The sequence below is a fragment of the Pelobates fuscus genome, chromosome 1, assembly GCF_036172605.1.
Source record: "Pelobates fuscus isolate aPelFus1 chromosome 1, aPelFus1.pri, whole genome shotgun sequence".
In the NCBI taxonomy this organism is placed as follows: Eukaryota; Metazoa; Chordata; class Amphibia; order Anura; family Pelobatidae; genus Pelobates; species Pelobates fuscus.
The window spans coordinates 25,173,680-25,189,026 of record NC_086317.1 but is presented as its reverse complement, the minus strand read 5'-3'; the positions used below and the strand labels follow the sequence as shown (position 1 = coordinate 25,189,026).

At 37.8% G+C, this 15,347-nt stretch overlaps 1 protein-coding gene across 4 annotated transcripts in view; it reads right to left on the bottom strand.

Annotated features, from left to right (window-relative positions):
• Positions 1–15,347, bottom strand: part of GJA5 (gap junction protein alpha 5) — a 90,132-nt gene that overhangs the window by 54,800 nt on the left and 19,985 nt on the right. For 2 of the 4 annotated variants that reach the window (XM_063446830.1, XM_063446838.1), the window contains exon 1: positions 8,698–9,015. The exons of the other annotated variants lie outside the window; for them this stretch is intronic. The gene's annotated coding sequence lies outside the window, so the exon portion shown is untranslated. Of the gene's footprint in view, positions 1–8,697; positions 9,016–15,347 lie in introns of those variants that run through there. 4 annotated transcript variants of the gene reach the window in all.

Below are 15,347 nucleotides of genomic sequence, written 5' to 3'. Positions count from 1 at the left end.
ATGGGAACGGCGTTCCTGCACTTTTTCCAAAGCAGGAACGCCGTTCCCATTACCAGTCCTGCAAGACCTGCCCTGCTACCTGCACACAGTACCCATCACACGCTGTGTTTCCTCTCCAGCTCTGACTCTCGCGAGACCCGCGGCTGTCAGAGCGTTGCCACAGCAACGCTCCGCACAGGCGAGTCTCGCGAGAGTTAGAGCTGGAGAGGAAACACAGCGTGTTTCACACACATCATCCAGCACACACACACACACACACATCATCCAGCACACACACACACACATCATCCAACACACACACACACATCATCCAGCACACACACACACACATCATCCAGCACACACACACACACATCATCCAGCACACACACACACACACACACACACACACATCATCCAACACACACACACACGCACACACACTTCATCCAGCACTCACACACTGCATTCATTATACACAATCTGCACTCATTACAAACACACTACATTCATTATACACACTCTGCACTCACTACAAACACACCACATTCATTATACACACTCTGCAGTCACTACAAACACACTACATTCATTATACACATTCTGCACTCACTACAAACACACTGCACTCACTACAAATACACTACATTCATTATACACATTCTGCACTCACTACAAACACACTGCACTCACTACAAATACACTACATTCATTATACACAATCTGCACTCACTACAAACACACTGCATTCATTATACACACTCTGCACTCACTACAAACACACCACATTCATTATACACACTCTGCAGTCACTACAAACACACTACATTCATTATACACATTCTGCACTCACTACAAACACACTGCACTCACTACAAATACACTACATTCATTATACACATTCTGCACTCACTACAAACACACTGCACTCACTACAAATACACTACATTCATTATACACAATCTGCACTCACTACAAACACACTGCATTCATTATACACAATCTGCACTCACTACAAACACACTGCATTCATTATAAAATAGTCTCCAAGTCAGTTATAGCCACAGCTTGGCTAGTTTAGCCTGGAGTTTGCAATGTGTTTTTCAATTCACTATTTAATAAACAAACCGTGAATTGATATCGCATGGCACAATAAGGCAGCAATCATGGAACATGAAGTCCAGGACCATGGGGTTTTTCACTAAACCAGCAAATTGCACATTTTAGACCAAATTAGCTGAAAGAGTTGGTTATTTGGTCATTTTAACTTGGAAAATGCAATACACTGACCAGTTCCTGACACGTCAAGGTTTAGTGAATAATCAGTGAAGGCTCGTCCATGGGGCACTTGGAGCACTAGTTTTTATGTTTTAGTTTTAGTTTTAGTTTTGAAACAGTACGATTATTTTTCTGGAGGATAAGGTAACCACAAAACATGGAAAAAATTAGTTTCTCTTTAATTCTGTAATAGGTTTCACTTCTGCAGGGCCCCTCTCCCGTCATGAGTAGCTGTTTTGGAGAATCACATTTGAGAGCATCTAGGATGTCAAAAATGGGCCTGGTTTGAAATCTGCCCTTGTCCAGCAGGTTTTGCTCATGCCCAGTGAATTGTAAGGAGGAATTTCTATTGACCTTCCATTTGGGCAGCAGAGCCAGCTGCCCATGAGTGGAGGCATGCTACTGGCCTCCCTACTCAGAGGTCATCATTGGAGTTACCAGTGGAGTTACAGTGTCTACAGGAGAGAGAAGCCATCTTGGCACAAGTAGAGCACAGCAGTAGCTCCTGACCCCGGCCAAATGTAAGCGTATAATATTTTTTTTTCTCTCCCCCAATAACCCCTGTTTCTGCCACTGTAGTAAACTGAAAATTTGGTTTCAGGTCAAATAGACGAACCTAAAATACTGCCCCTGTGATTAAGCAAGAGATTTACTCAAATATATAATAAATATAAATAAAGCCAGGGAAGCCCAGGGGTGACAAGGGAAGGAGGACATTACTAACACAGAGCACTGTGCTGCCTATCACTAATAGTTTCATTAACTCCTACGGTACATACCCACCATATTATTTTAATGTGACTAGTCACTCTACAGCTGGGACTTGATGCACTCATGATGTGGCTAGTTTAAAACTTGTGAAGCTTCAAACTGCAGGACTGGGACTGGGACTCTGAGGACTGATTTAATACCAATATCTGTAGTGATTGTTAATTCTGTTAACCATGTAATTTACTTCTTGGCTGTATATTACCAACACAGATTAATTATCTTGCCAGCTGCAAAAGGAGTATCGAGTCTATCAGTATCCAGCTGTTTTAACCCTGTGCGATTCATCACAGTGATCCTGTCTGTGTAAGAGAGTTATGAGTATCTTCTTATTGTATTCAGCTCTGTGTGTTATTTATCCTTATTCTACTTCTCGTATGAGTATCTCTGTAGCCTACCCTGCTCTGTGTATTGTATAGATATCTTTGTTCTATGGTTTCAAGTTCAGTGTATATCAGTTATATCTCTCTTAATAGCTCTGTTTGTGGTATGTCTATATCTGTATTGTACTTAGTTCTGTGTATTATATAGATATCTTTATGATGTGTTATTGTATGAACATCTCTGTATTATGCTCAGCTCAGCTCAGGAGGAGTACAATTCTGGGGCAGAAGTAAGAATTGTTCTGTCTTTGGTCCATAAGAGGTTAATCCCCTCCGCAGTGAGTTTGCATTCTGCATACATCTGATGACTTGTATATTCAGTGCTTGTCATGGGAAGTTTAAATAGCAGGCATGATGGCCAACTTGCTAAATTTGGTTCACGTCCCATGCAAGGCATTAAGCTTCCAAAGGACCGACTAATGTATCTAATCAAGTTTGTGAAGGTGAAGATACTTTTTGGCAAAACAAGTAAATAAACACATTTAAAAAGCAAATAAAAAGTTGTTAGCAAAGCAGCAACTATTTTTTTTTGTTACTTGTGCTAATCAAATAGTAAATAATAAAAATAGCTATCCACACAATAAAAACAATTTCAGAGAATCAGCTGATCTCATACTAAAATAAATGATAATGTGCTCTTTTAATATTTCTTCAGGGTGATATTTCTCTACGTATATTTGTTTGCATTTTTTTGTATTTTTGAACTCTTTTCTGTATTTGTAAGTTTTATTTTTGAATATTGTGTCAGTTCATACTTAACTAAGAAAATATCAGAGTGACTGCTCATTATTATAACTTTTTGCACACGTGGATTTGTTTATTAAACGTGAATTGAAAACCTTGTTATATAGTTTTAGGCCATGACAGTCAAGCTTCGAAAACAGCTAGAGAATTTTTCCAGTGCAGCTGCTTTGGTCTGCATTGTGCAGTTCACACCAATTCTTTGTTTGGCAAATACTCAGTCTAGATTATTATGATTTTTTTTTTTCTACTAACAACTAGTAGATTGTTAGGGTTTATTCACCATGACGCAAACAAAAGCTACACTAATTGGAAAATCGAATTGCAAAATATAAACAAAAATATCTGATTTGGCAAAATTCTCCAATACAATTAAAAGTACAGCTTGACGATTTTAGCCGAAATGTTCAGATTTAATTTTACTACAATATTGGCAATAAGTGCATAAGTCCTTATTGTCTTCTTTTTCTACCAGCACCACTGCACGTATCGTGATGGCCACCACTAAAGTACAGAACATTCTTTGCTAGATCCCTGGCGCCGCCTTACCATAGAGGTTAAACCGTTATTGAAGGATTCACTCAAAAGTGTTGAGTTTTGTGAATGGAGCTACTACTATAGGCTGATGCTCTCATCCTATCCTGATTCAATCCTCAGAAAGAAGTGGAAGGAAAAGGACTGAGGTTTATGATTTTCAATAAAAAAGATGATGCACACACATACAAAGTTGTTATGGTGGCCAGAGTGTTCCTTTAATTGTGTTTTGTGACCCATACTAGTGCTCTAGGATCTGAATTTAAAGGGACACTGTAAGCACTGTAACCACTTCATCTCTTTGAAGTGATTATAGTATCTAGAGTCAACTTGTGTTCAGTGTTAAACAATTTTTGTTTGTTTTTTTAGTAATTACAAGAGTCCCTTGTAGACAATAGCAATCTATCCTTTATGTGATTCTTGGGCTACTGAGGAAGCATTGGTCTGAACCGCAATGGGAGGCTGTGATTGGATGAGAAGGTCAGCTATCTGATATTAGCCCATCACTGCACCCAATGCTTGTGTAAATTGATATGGCTAGAAAGTCGAGTATAAACTGTGCCTCAGCCAGAACCCCAGTGGGGACGTCATGTTAGTGGCCACAGACCCAGGTTTACTGTTAAACATTTCAAAAATGGCTGAATGGAGAGACAGCATTGAGGGGCTCCAAGCTCTATAACCAATTCACAGAGATGAAAAGGTTATGGAGCCTAATGTGTCACTTTAAATGGAAATTCTAAGTACCATAACCACCATGGAGTTAGCTATAGTGCTAAAAAGTCAGTGGGCACTGTCTCTGGGATAGTCTCTGTCTCTCAATGCTGCACTAGTTGGATGGAATGGACAGTGAGAATTTGGAGGTGAAAATTCTACATTGACCTACAGCTGAGTTGGGCATTCCCTGGGTCCTAAACGATTTGACAAATAAATGGGGCAGCAGCACCCCGAGTCTATTGTCAGCATGACCAGTATGCTGAGTGCTTACGGTACTGATGGCGATCCTTTAGTAACTCCACCATTATATTTCATTGTGGATATTTATAAATGGCTTGAGAACCAAGCTATGCGCTGTTTTGCGGTCTCTGACATTTTCATTATTTTTTCTTTTTCCTGCTTTTAAGTTATAGAGGAAATCACTACTTAAACCCTGTGCCCCGATCAGGGATATATTTTACTCTGAGTGCCAGAAAATCCAACATGTGTTGAGCCAGTTACTAATAAATCCCAAGAAAGAGAAAAATAGACATTAACAAATAATTGTTTTGTTTTTTTTGGCATTTTAGGCTAGTAGTAATTTATTAAACTAACAGCAAATTATTCCCATAATATAATTATTTAAAGATGTTGGATGGGTATTAATATAATAAATAGAATATATAATTAATTCTCCAAAAACAAAAAAAGAAACACTTTTTGTTCTAATGTGGGATTATTGCCATAACATATCTGGATCAAATGTCAAACTGGTCTAATATGATCACTCAAAGGAACTGGACAGCAGGTGGGTTCATATTATAGATGTCTTGGTGTCAGTACTTATCTTAGTGTTTCCAGGTAAGTGATTGTTTATATTACATGAGCGATATTACAACACTGACGTGGATTTTGGCAGATGTAACACATGATGCTGAAGAGGACCAGCAGTCGGTCCATGGCGGCAGACACAATGGACAGGTTGAGGTCCGTAAAACTAACTTCCTCTGCACCTGGACACCAAGCTGAGCAGTCACCGTAGGGCGTCTTTGTAAAATATGCAAAAAAACTCAGATGGTGACAGAGCCACATATCTGTATTCCTAATTCTACAGTATTCAGCCAGGAAGCACAGTCTAAGCTCTCATACCCAGAGGTCTTGGGGCATGGCTTGAAGCGGCACGTCCAAGTCTTCAAATTACTAAAATATTTAGATTTGGAAGTGGGAACAATTGTAAGCACTATAACAACTTCATCTACAAAATAGTCTAATTCGCCCAAATAACCAATAGTACAATGGAAGAATAAACTAATGAACTAATCGCACAATGAACTAAATTCTCTCAGATTTAAACTAATGAACTAATCGCACGATGAACAACATTTTCCCCGGCACCATTAGTTAATTAGTTAATTTCTATCAATCCATTAAATTGGTATTTTTATGTGGAATTACCATATTTAAGGGTACCAAATTAGGGAGCTTTTGTGTTTAGTAGGAAGTCCCCTAGTTTCGTACCCTTAAATATGACAATCCCACATAAGGGTTCCAAAGGGGGAGCTATCCACTAAACAGATTCCTAAGTTTGTATCTTTCCTTATGCGGAATTGCCATATTTGAAGATACCTAAATAGGGAGCTATGCTCTAAACACGGCTCCCTCTGTAGTTTGTACCCTTAAACACGGATATTCCACACAAGGGTACAACATTGGGGACTTATCTGCTTACCGAAACCACTTACAGACATGCTTGCCATTGTAGCATTCAATTCATTGAATGGAAATATCTAAATGAAAATAATGGTTGAATTTTGGGCAAAACGAATCACCAATGAAAGAAATTAGTTTTGGATGAATCAAAAATTATTTTCGTCTGAATTTGTTAAGACAAAATGAAAGTTTTTGCCGTACCAAAACTCTGGTTCGTGGCAGCTTTTCTCTATCCAACATCTTAGTAAATCTGCAACGTTTCGTTGCAATCACTAATCATTTCTTATTATGCATCGTTAAATCTACATGATCCTGTTCCAACTCTTTACTGCTTGCAAATAATCTGCTGCATACTATTCCAGCCAAAGAGTTAAACATGTGAGTATGTCTATGCCGTTGGCAAGATGAGGACATTGCAACTAAAAGGGGCACTTTATTAAAGTGCCAGGAACAGAACACTGCAAACATTCTACATCACCATGGAAACCAACTGAACCAAAGAAAACATTCTATTGGGCTCCATGGTAACTGCACCACTAGAATGTTGCTCCACTTCTCTCTTTGCACAACTACATATACATTCCCCCATGTGTCAATTTAAAGGACAGTCCGAATTCCAGTCTGCATCAACAATGCTACCAAGTTGTCTAAATAATGAGGAGCTGAGAATGCAGAAATCAGCAAATGTTATAATGGAAACTCTACCGCAATTTGCTGCAGACGCGGCTGCTGGTGTTAACCTTAGCCGTGTCTACGTGTACGAAAGTCTGTGAATTATTTTCAGCCATCGTTCCTTTACAGAACTCCTGGGCATGAGTTATGGCTGCAAATTCATCTGTGTATATAATCATGACTGCTGTGTACAGTATAGAAACAGAATATCACACTCCGTGTGTTTAGCCAAATATATCTCCCATTTTTCTCCCTGTAAACATTCCTAAGAATGATAATGAAACCGCTGCCGTGACATGGAATCTGGAGATCTGAATACATTTGTTCAGAGATTATTGCAATGCTTACTTAGCTATCCACTAAACCAGAGATTGTGACAAGGACCTTGTGAGAACCAAAATATCTACCATGGAATAAAACCGCTCTACAATTGGCAGTTTTCTTTTTAAATCTTCCAGAATTTCCAGTTTAGTAAACAAACATGTTTGTGTTCTGGTGCAAAGCCCGAGTGAGAACAGACTGCTACTTATTAGCATTAAGCATGTGACAGTTGCAACTAGAATTCAAATTGATTTTAAGGTTATTACAGAATTCACTGTCTAATCACGCAGTATCGTGTTAAGGGGAAGTGACGAGCAACTTGTACAAGACAGACCAAAGTAGCTGATCTGGAAAAATTCTGCAATGCTCCAAGGATGATGATATTTCCCAGCTTGATTAATTTAGTCTAAATTTGCCAAGTTCATTCTAAACTCATCAAAAGTCACAGTTTAGTGAATAGACCACTTTACATTTTAAGCTCTTAACGGTAGCCCTGTAAAAGTATGGGATTTACCCATCTTTATATGAAATTTTCCATAAACAAATGAAATACAAAACTTCGCTTTAAGTATCTATGACATTGATTATGGACTCTGGTGTAACAGCCATCCCTTTAATTTATAGAATCAAAGTACTATCTATAAGGTGTATTTAGTAAAGAGAGAATTTAAAGTGAATTCACAGTGAATATTAAATTTAAAGACATAATCGACAAACGGGAAGATTTCAGCTATGCATCCAGTTTAGTTCATTTGGCCTTAAATGTGAAATTGGCTTTGAATTCTCGGTTTAGTTAATAACCCTGTTTATGTTGTTGATGCTTAGTTATAGGTTTAACTTAATTGACTATCTAGGTTAGGTATCCATTTGTAATTATAGTTATTATCAATCGTATCAGAATATACATTTAAGGTGATCAATACCTTTTAGTAACATAATTAGTAAGTAAGATCGGAGATAGACGGGTTTGCACTTGGGCAAGAAAACTTGTAAAGGATGCAGATTACTGTGTTGAATATTATGCGAATAGACTCTACGTAAAATGCTGTACGAATGCTGCACCTAATGTGCTTTTTTGTTATTTTAGTTTTAACATCTTTGCTGAAAATGCACTTGGAAACGTGGAAAATTGATAGTTGCAATTTTTTTCCCCCCAAAAATTTTTAAATTGCAAAAATTCTCCCCTTCAGTTATTTTTCATCTCAGTTTTGGCTTCCAGTATCCTTGTCGATACTCCCAAATTCCTGGTTTACCTAATATACCCCATCAGTATTTCTCGAGCCTTTTCCAACAAATATCACTCCAATACCAAAAAAGAATCTCCAATACCAAACTTTCATCTCACAAACTCTAACTGCAACTGAAACCTACAGCATTTTGTAACGCTAATACTAACCTTTCGCTGATTTACCCCCTTCCTCAAGTCAGAAGCACCCCCACAGGAGACATATTTCATAGGGTAAAAAAATCTACATCTATGATATACCGCAATCATTTATATCCTCATATATAACATTTCACATAAACTTAGCAGACGTATAACAGTTCTCAATTGAAACATTACACATAAAATAAACACAATCAACATCATAAATGAAAGTAAAGGTAAATGTATTACCTGATGTTAATTTAAGGTGGTCCTCATAATACGTCAGAGTCAGCGATGGGTGAATTGACTTAGTTGGAGATAGACAGGCTGTGTATCTGTGCCATACAGGATGAGTTCAGGGACCACTCTACTCTCCGTATCTAGAACTGTATCTAAATAAACACAAGTGAGCTGAGTCTAACTGAGCAGCTAGCAGGCAGCCCCTGGCATGGCTACGTAGATGGTCCTAATATTAAGAATTTGTCCCAAATGTTCCTCTGATTGTGCTGTAATGCTTGTGATTCAGACCCTTGGCAGACACGGGATAGCAGCTGACTGCCTCTTCTACTTTACAGGGAACTGCTCCTTAGTTTGGGATATAAATGTGATCTTACGCAGACTGGAGTGTAAGCAGTCTTTTGGCCCGAGTTCAGGACTTCCTCTAACTTCTTGCTACTCTATTTTTAATTAAGGAATTTTAGCCTATCGGAAAGGAAGTCAAATTGTTTCAGGAAAACAATAGAAGGACAATTAAATAATCACTAGGTTTCCCCCGTCTAAAGGGTCTGAGAAAAGCGGTCGCGCTCACCAGGACGATTAGCCAAAGTGATTGATTGTCCTTCTTCAGGATGGCTGAGTCAAGTATAGGTGCATTATGATTTACAGATTTAACATGAACTTGTGTCTAGTAAAGTAAACTTACATTAATAAAGCACAAGATATTTTTGTGGGGCTTATTCGCACTATTTAATACAATTTTTGTGGGACCGTCTTTTCTTTTAAAATATATTTTTTAATATTATGTTTACTTTTTCCTTAATGAACAAATCGGTGTTTGCAAAGTCTCAATAATAAAATTACATTTAGGAATCCACGCGACCCTATTCTCGAACTCAGCACCTCCATATTGGATCCCTGTCAATCATTGTCAGAAACTTTGCTCTTTGCACAAACCGCTTAAAAAAAAAAAAAAAAAAAAAAAGATTACAGCACACACATAAAAACACAGTATTAAATTTGAAAAGGCTGCTTAAAATCACCTATCTCAGCAAACAAATATGGGGATTCAGTTCCACCATATGGCCATATTGTGCTAAGCCCACCAACACAGTACCCCAATATCGGTACAAAACGCTTGATGCATAGTGACAGGAGGAGAACAGAGTCAATGTTGCTATTTCTCCTCTGCCAATGGAATGTGTGCCTGGCTGTACCTGAACTGAACTAGACTGTGCTGTCATTTGCCGAATTTGTAATACGAGAGAAGAACATCGAGCATCAAAACATGTTAACACACGATCAGTTATTTACAAGTTATATACAGTGTTCTATTCAAAGGTGATGGTTCCATTTTAGAGGAAAACTAAAGAATTAGGAATACTATCTGTGTGGGCATGTAGGCAGGTCCCACACCATCACTAAATTTGTTAAAATTAAAATAAAGTTTTATTCTAGCACCAAGGCTCCCTCGGCACTGCTTCCCTCTTCTCCCCCTCTGACGTCACAGAGGAGACCCTGCCTCTACTGTGAGGGTCCAATACAATGCTTCAATGCTCCCATAGGAATAGTCAGTACTTTCCTGTGGGGGCTTCCACGTCATGTGACCATGTTTTAGCTGGGCTATGCCGCAGAAGCACCCCCAGTGGCTGTCAGTATAACAGCCACTAGAGGAGGAGTTCCTCTGACTTTTTGCTTGACTTGTTACTTGTCAAAGTCATTAAAGGAACACTCAAGTGAATTTTATTTTAACAATTTAGTTTAGTATTGCATATACCCTGCTTTGGGGTATATGAAAAACACAAAAAAACTTACTGGTGCACTATCGGAAGTTCCTATCCACATTTTATAACGGGATTGCATACATGATCGCGTCCTTTCTATGCTTCTCAGCGAGTTGTCGTACAGTTAATTGATAAGGGAGGAAGGCAGGCACACTCTACCACCGCACACCTGCTGCTACTGGCTGTCCGACAGCAGAGGGGTGGTTCTGCCCCCAATTACTGAATTTCAGCCAATGAGCTGGCCTTGTGCAGCAGGGTTTAGGTCCAGAGAGCTGAAGGACGTTAGTAGCAGCAGTGGAGGAAGCAACCAGTGTCTGACATAACCCAGGTATGTTGTCAGTGCCGGGCCATTCATGGCACCATAACTACTACATATCTATGTAGTAGTTATGGTGCTTGGTGTGTTTGTTTCAAGTGCACGTGTCATTGTACAAAAATAAAATGTAATCTATATGTTGTCCCAACAGAATTGCTAGCAAATATATATTAGTCCTTCTCCTCACCAATTTATCATAACAAGGAGACTGCACAGGGTGGGCTTCCACAAAAAATAGAGCACCTCCAACCTACCAATGGTAGTGGCTGCTTGGGACCGTGGTTCGTACAAGCATGCAAGACCGTTCATTCCTTCCATGGTACTGTGCACACATATGTGCCTATGCATATAGTATTGTGGAGGTTTAACTCATTTGCATTGCGTGCCCTGGTTATGCCACAAAAGACAGATTACTAAAGTCAAAAGTTAATCCTGGAATACAGATTATATAGAAAGTTTCACAAACATCAGGGATCACAAACCTGCATTCCTGACCCTATAGTGTTAAAACTACCATCTAACCCCTGTCCCTCCCCTTGTAACCCTAAATATAGTAAAATCTTACTTGTATTCAAGTCTACAATATAAAATGACACCCTTTCTTTAAAAGTGGATAAACACACAGTGTAGGGGTAAAATCCTTTTAAAATAATTTGCCCCAAAATCTTCAATACTGTAGAAAGATATATTAGGACTCCTCCTAGTTCTTACAATGTATAGAACACAGAAAAGATCTACAGTAGAAACACATTAAATCTCATAGTGTAATATAGTTCATACACCACAAATTAATATTCCTTGAAATGCACTCACAAACATATATTGATTGTAGGCATATTGAGATGGTTAAAGATAAAAAATCAGGCATGTGGGAGAGAATAAGATAAAACAATGATAGTGCAGACTGTTATGCTGTACTTTGCACTTTAATTGTATAACACCCACGGGATCGAAGTAGCATTAGGCATGTCAAATCCAAAAGGATTTATTCACAGATTTAAGTCCACTGGCTACCTCCGTGAGTTATAAAGATGACACCTCCTTGGACACTCAAAATGTATTAAATATACATAATAAACAATGAAACAAAAATAAATAAACTCCCTAAAATGACCCAACCCTACGCGTTTCGTCCGGTAGTTGTCCGGACTTCCTCAGGGGTAAAAAGTTATCCGGTTTTAAGAAATAGATTTTTAGAGAAGGGTTATTCTAAAGAGTTCTTGGATGAAGAAATCCAAAAAATAGGACATAAAGAGAGGGAAGATTTTCTCCAGAATCATAATAATACTAGCGATAATTCAGGTTTAGAATATGCTTTTAACACACAATATAATTCTAAAGCTTTTGAAATCCAACGTATTATTAAAAAACACTGGTCGCTTCTGTTAGAGGATGATTTTTTTTAAATGACAATACCCCAAATTCTGAAAACCATTTTTAAAAAAGGGAATCATTTTAAAAACACTTTAGCCACGAGCCCTTTCTGTAAAAGAGATTATAGGGATAAGAAAAATGTTGTTTATTACACCTGCGGTAACTGTAAAGCTTGTGGACATTCTTATAAGATTTACAAGGAATTTAAGACTCTGGAAACTTTTAGAATTAAGAGTCGGGTTTCCTGTTCCTCCTCACATGTTGTGTACCTGATCACTTGTGGTTGTGGTGCACAATATGTGGGGAGGACGGGAAGGAAGGCTAAAATAAGATGTTTGGAACATTTTAATAATATATGCAAAAATGTCACTACACATTCTGTTCCAATGCACTGTAATAAATGTCCACATTTTACCAATAATCTTAATTTTATTGCTATAGAACAAGTACAATCGGACGAGAGGGGAGGGAATTTGATGTTAAAATAAAGAAATAAGGGAAGGTTTTTGGATCCTGAAGACTATGCAACCAAGAGGCTTGGATGTGGATTTCGATCTGGTGAGTTTTTTATAAGAGTATTTTATAATATTTTTGTATAATTTTTACAATAATCTTTTATAATCATTTTTATAAATTTTTTTAATAATAATTAGTTATGGGTTTTTTGATGTCTGGTAATTTTGGGGATATTTTTTAGCATATTTTTAGTGTACTTATGGGATATGGATTGGATCCTTTTGAACTTATATTTATTCATTTTTGTAGTTGTGTGTGTGTGTGTGTGTATATATATATATATATATATATATATATACGTGAACATTTATATCAAAGAACTTTTGGATTATGTTTGAATATACAATCAAATGTTTCTTGTTTTTTAAGAAGTTTTAAGATTGTGATATATATTCTTTATTCTATTACATGTTATTATCAAGTACTGTTTGGACTTTTCTTTTCTTAAGATATTAAGAACTGACGGCACGCAGCACTTCAAATGGAACACAAGCGCTTAGTACAGGTCTCCTATTTATGAAACGCGGACGCACAAGCCATGCCTACACATGGAACGTCCATACGCATACAAGAAGAAACGTCACACGGGAGCGAGGCTTGGATCACAATCCCGAAGAACAGATCACAGCTGAGACCACTCTCCGTGGATAGGCTCATGACAGCTGCAGGAGTGGTCTCTTTGGATTTAAAAACAGAGCTAAGTGATATTGGGAAACCAGACTGCTCTAGGACATGGGAGATCAGATTACTTTTTACCCCTGAGGAAGTCCGGCAACTACCGGACGAAACGCGTAGGGTTGGGCCATTTTAGGGAGTTTATCTATATCTTTTTGTTTCATTGTTTATGTCTATTAAATAAATAAATAAATTGTTTATTCTGTATATTTAATAAATTTTGAGTGTCCAAAGACACTTTTTATAATTCACGGAGGTAACCAGTGGACTTCAATCTGTGAAAAAATCCTTTTGGATTTGACATGTCTAATACCACTTGGATCCTGTAAGTGTTATGCAATTAAAGTGCAAAGTACAGCATAACAGTCTGCACTATCATTGTTTTATTTTATTCTCTCCCACATGCTCCTCTTTGTGTCAAGGATTTTTTTATCATCTTTAACCAGCTCGATTAACCAGCTCAATATGCCTACAATCAATATATGTTTGTGAGTGCATTTCAAAGAATATTATTTTATGGTGTATGAACTATATTACCCTATGATATTTATTTTGTTTCTACTGAAGATCTTTTCTGTTTTCTATACATTGTATTCAAGTCTGCAGCTGCTGTCTCTGCCCCTAATCTGCCTGCTTGGCTGACATCATCAAAAGTGATTCTCTGAGTCAATCACAATGCTTTCCCATAGGGAGGCAGATCAGGGGCAGAGTCAGCACAAGCCAAACACAGCCCTGGCCAATCAGCATCTCCTCACAGAGGTGCATTGAATCAATAGAACTCTATGAGGAAAGTTCAGTGTCTCCATGCAGAGGGTGGAGACACTGAATCACAATGCTACTCACTATGCAGCACTGCCCCAGGAAGCACCTCTAGCAGCCATCTGAGGAGTGGTCAGTAGAGTTATCACCAGGCTGTAATGTAAACACTGCATTTTCTCTGAAAAGACAGTGTTTACAGCAAAAAGCCTGAAGGGAATGATTCTACTCCCCAGAACATATTCAATAAGCTGCAGTTGTTCTGGTGACTATAGTGTCCCTATATATAAATATATATTTTGGGAGGATAAATAGAAATGTTTCTTGGACAATCTGAATTGGTGTGTTATTAACGTGATTATGCAACAGAAATAGCATCCAATTAGAGATTTTCAGGCTAACAGTAACATTTTGCCAAAATCAGACATGGTGCTTCAGGATAAAACGTGGGACTCCATCCCAGGGCAGCCCTCCCCACTAGAAATGTTTCTGTTTTATAAATGATAAAAACTGCTTCCTGAATAGGCTGTTCATCCTATTATAATCTGGTTTTCATGTACAAATAATGTTTGGAATTTATTTTCATGAATTTTTTACTGTGCTATTTTGGAGCATTCACACATGCTTGTGGCTTAGTATATAATATGAACACAGTGTGATTCTCGTGAACAATGCCTCTTGTGTGCAAGTAGCAGCAACCGCAAATTACCCTATGCTGTAAGGAGACAGTATTACCAAGTGGCCACCCATGTACATATAACTAATCCCCCACCTATTTATGTGCTCAGTTTGCATTGCACCAGGAAAGGGTGAGATACACACATAGATGCTATAATACATCCTTTATCTTTAATAACAATACATCATTTTCACAATTTTCCATTACAAAATCCCAAGTCAGAGGTGGGCTATCTGAAAACTAAATTGGCAGATGGGGAAGCAATAGGGAAGTCCACTTAATAAAATCGTTAATGGAATGTGAGTTTAGGAAAATCCATATTGGAAAATCTATATTGGAAAATCAGCTCAAGGTAATCCAATTGAAAGGTTATGTTAAGAAATTTGAATTGCAAAGTTTAAAAATATATATATATATATTAGAAAGTTATGCCAAAGAATTGCTAATTGTCCAAGAGGAGAAATTCAATATGTTAGTAAATGTAGACCTACTTGTTAAAGTAAACCTATCGTCCCCAAAAACCAATTACAATTTTGTTTTTTGGGGAGTATAGGTTCCCTTAAAGGGAAGTGATCACTGTCCT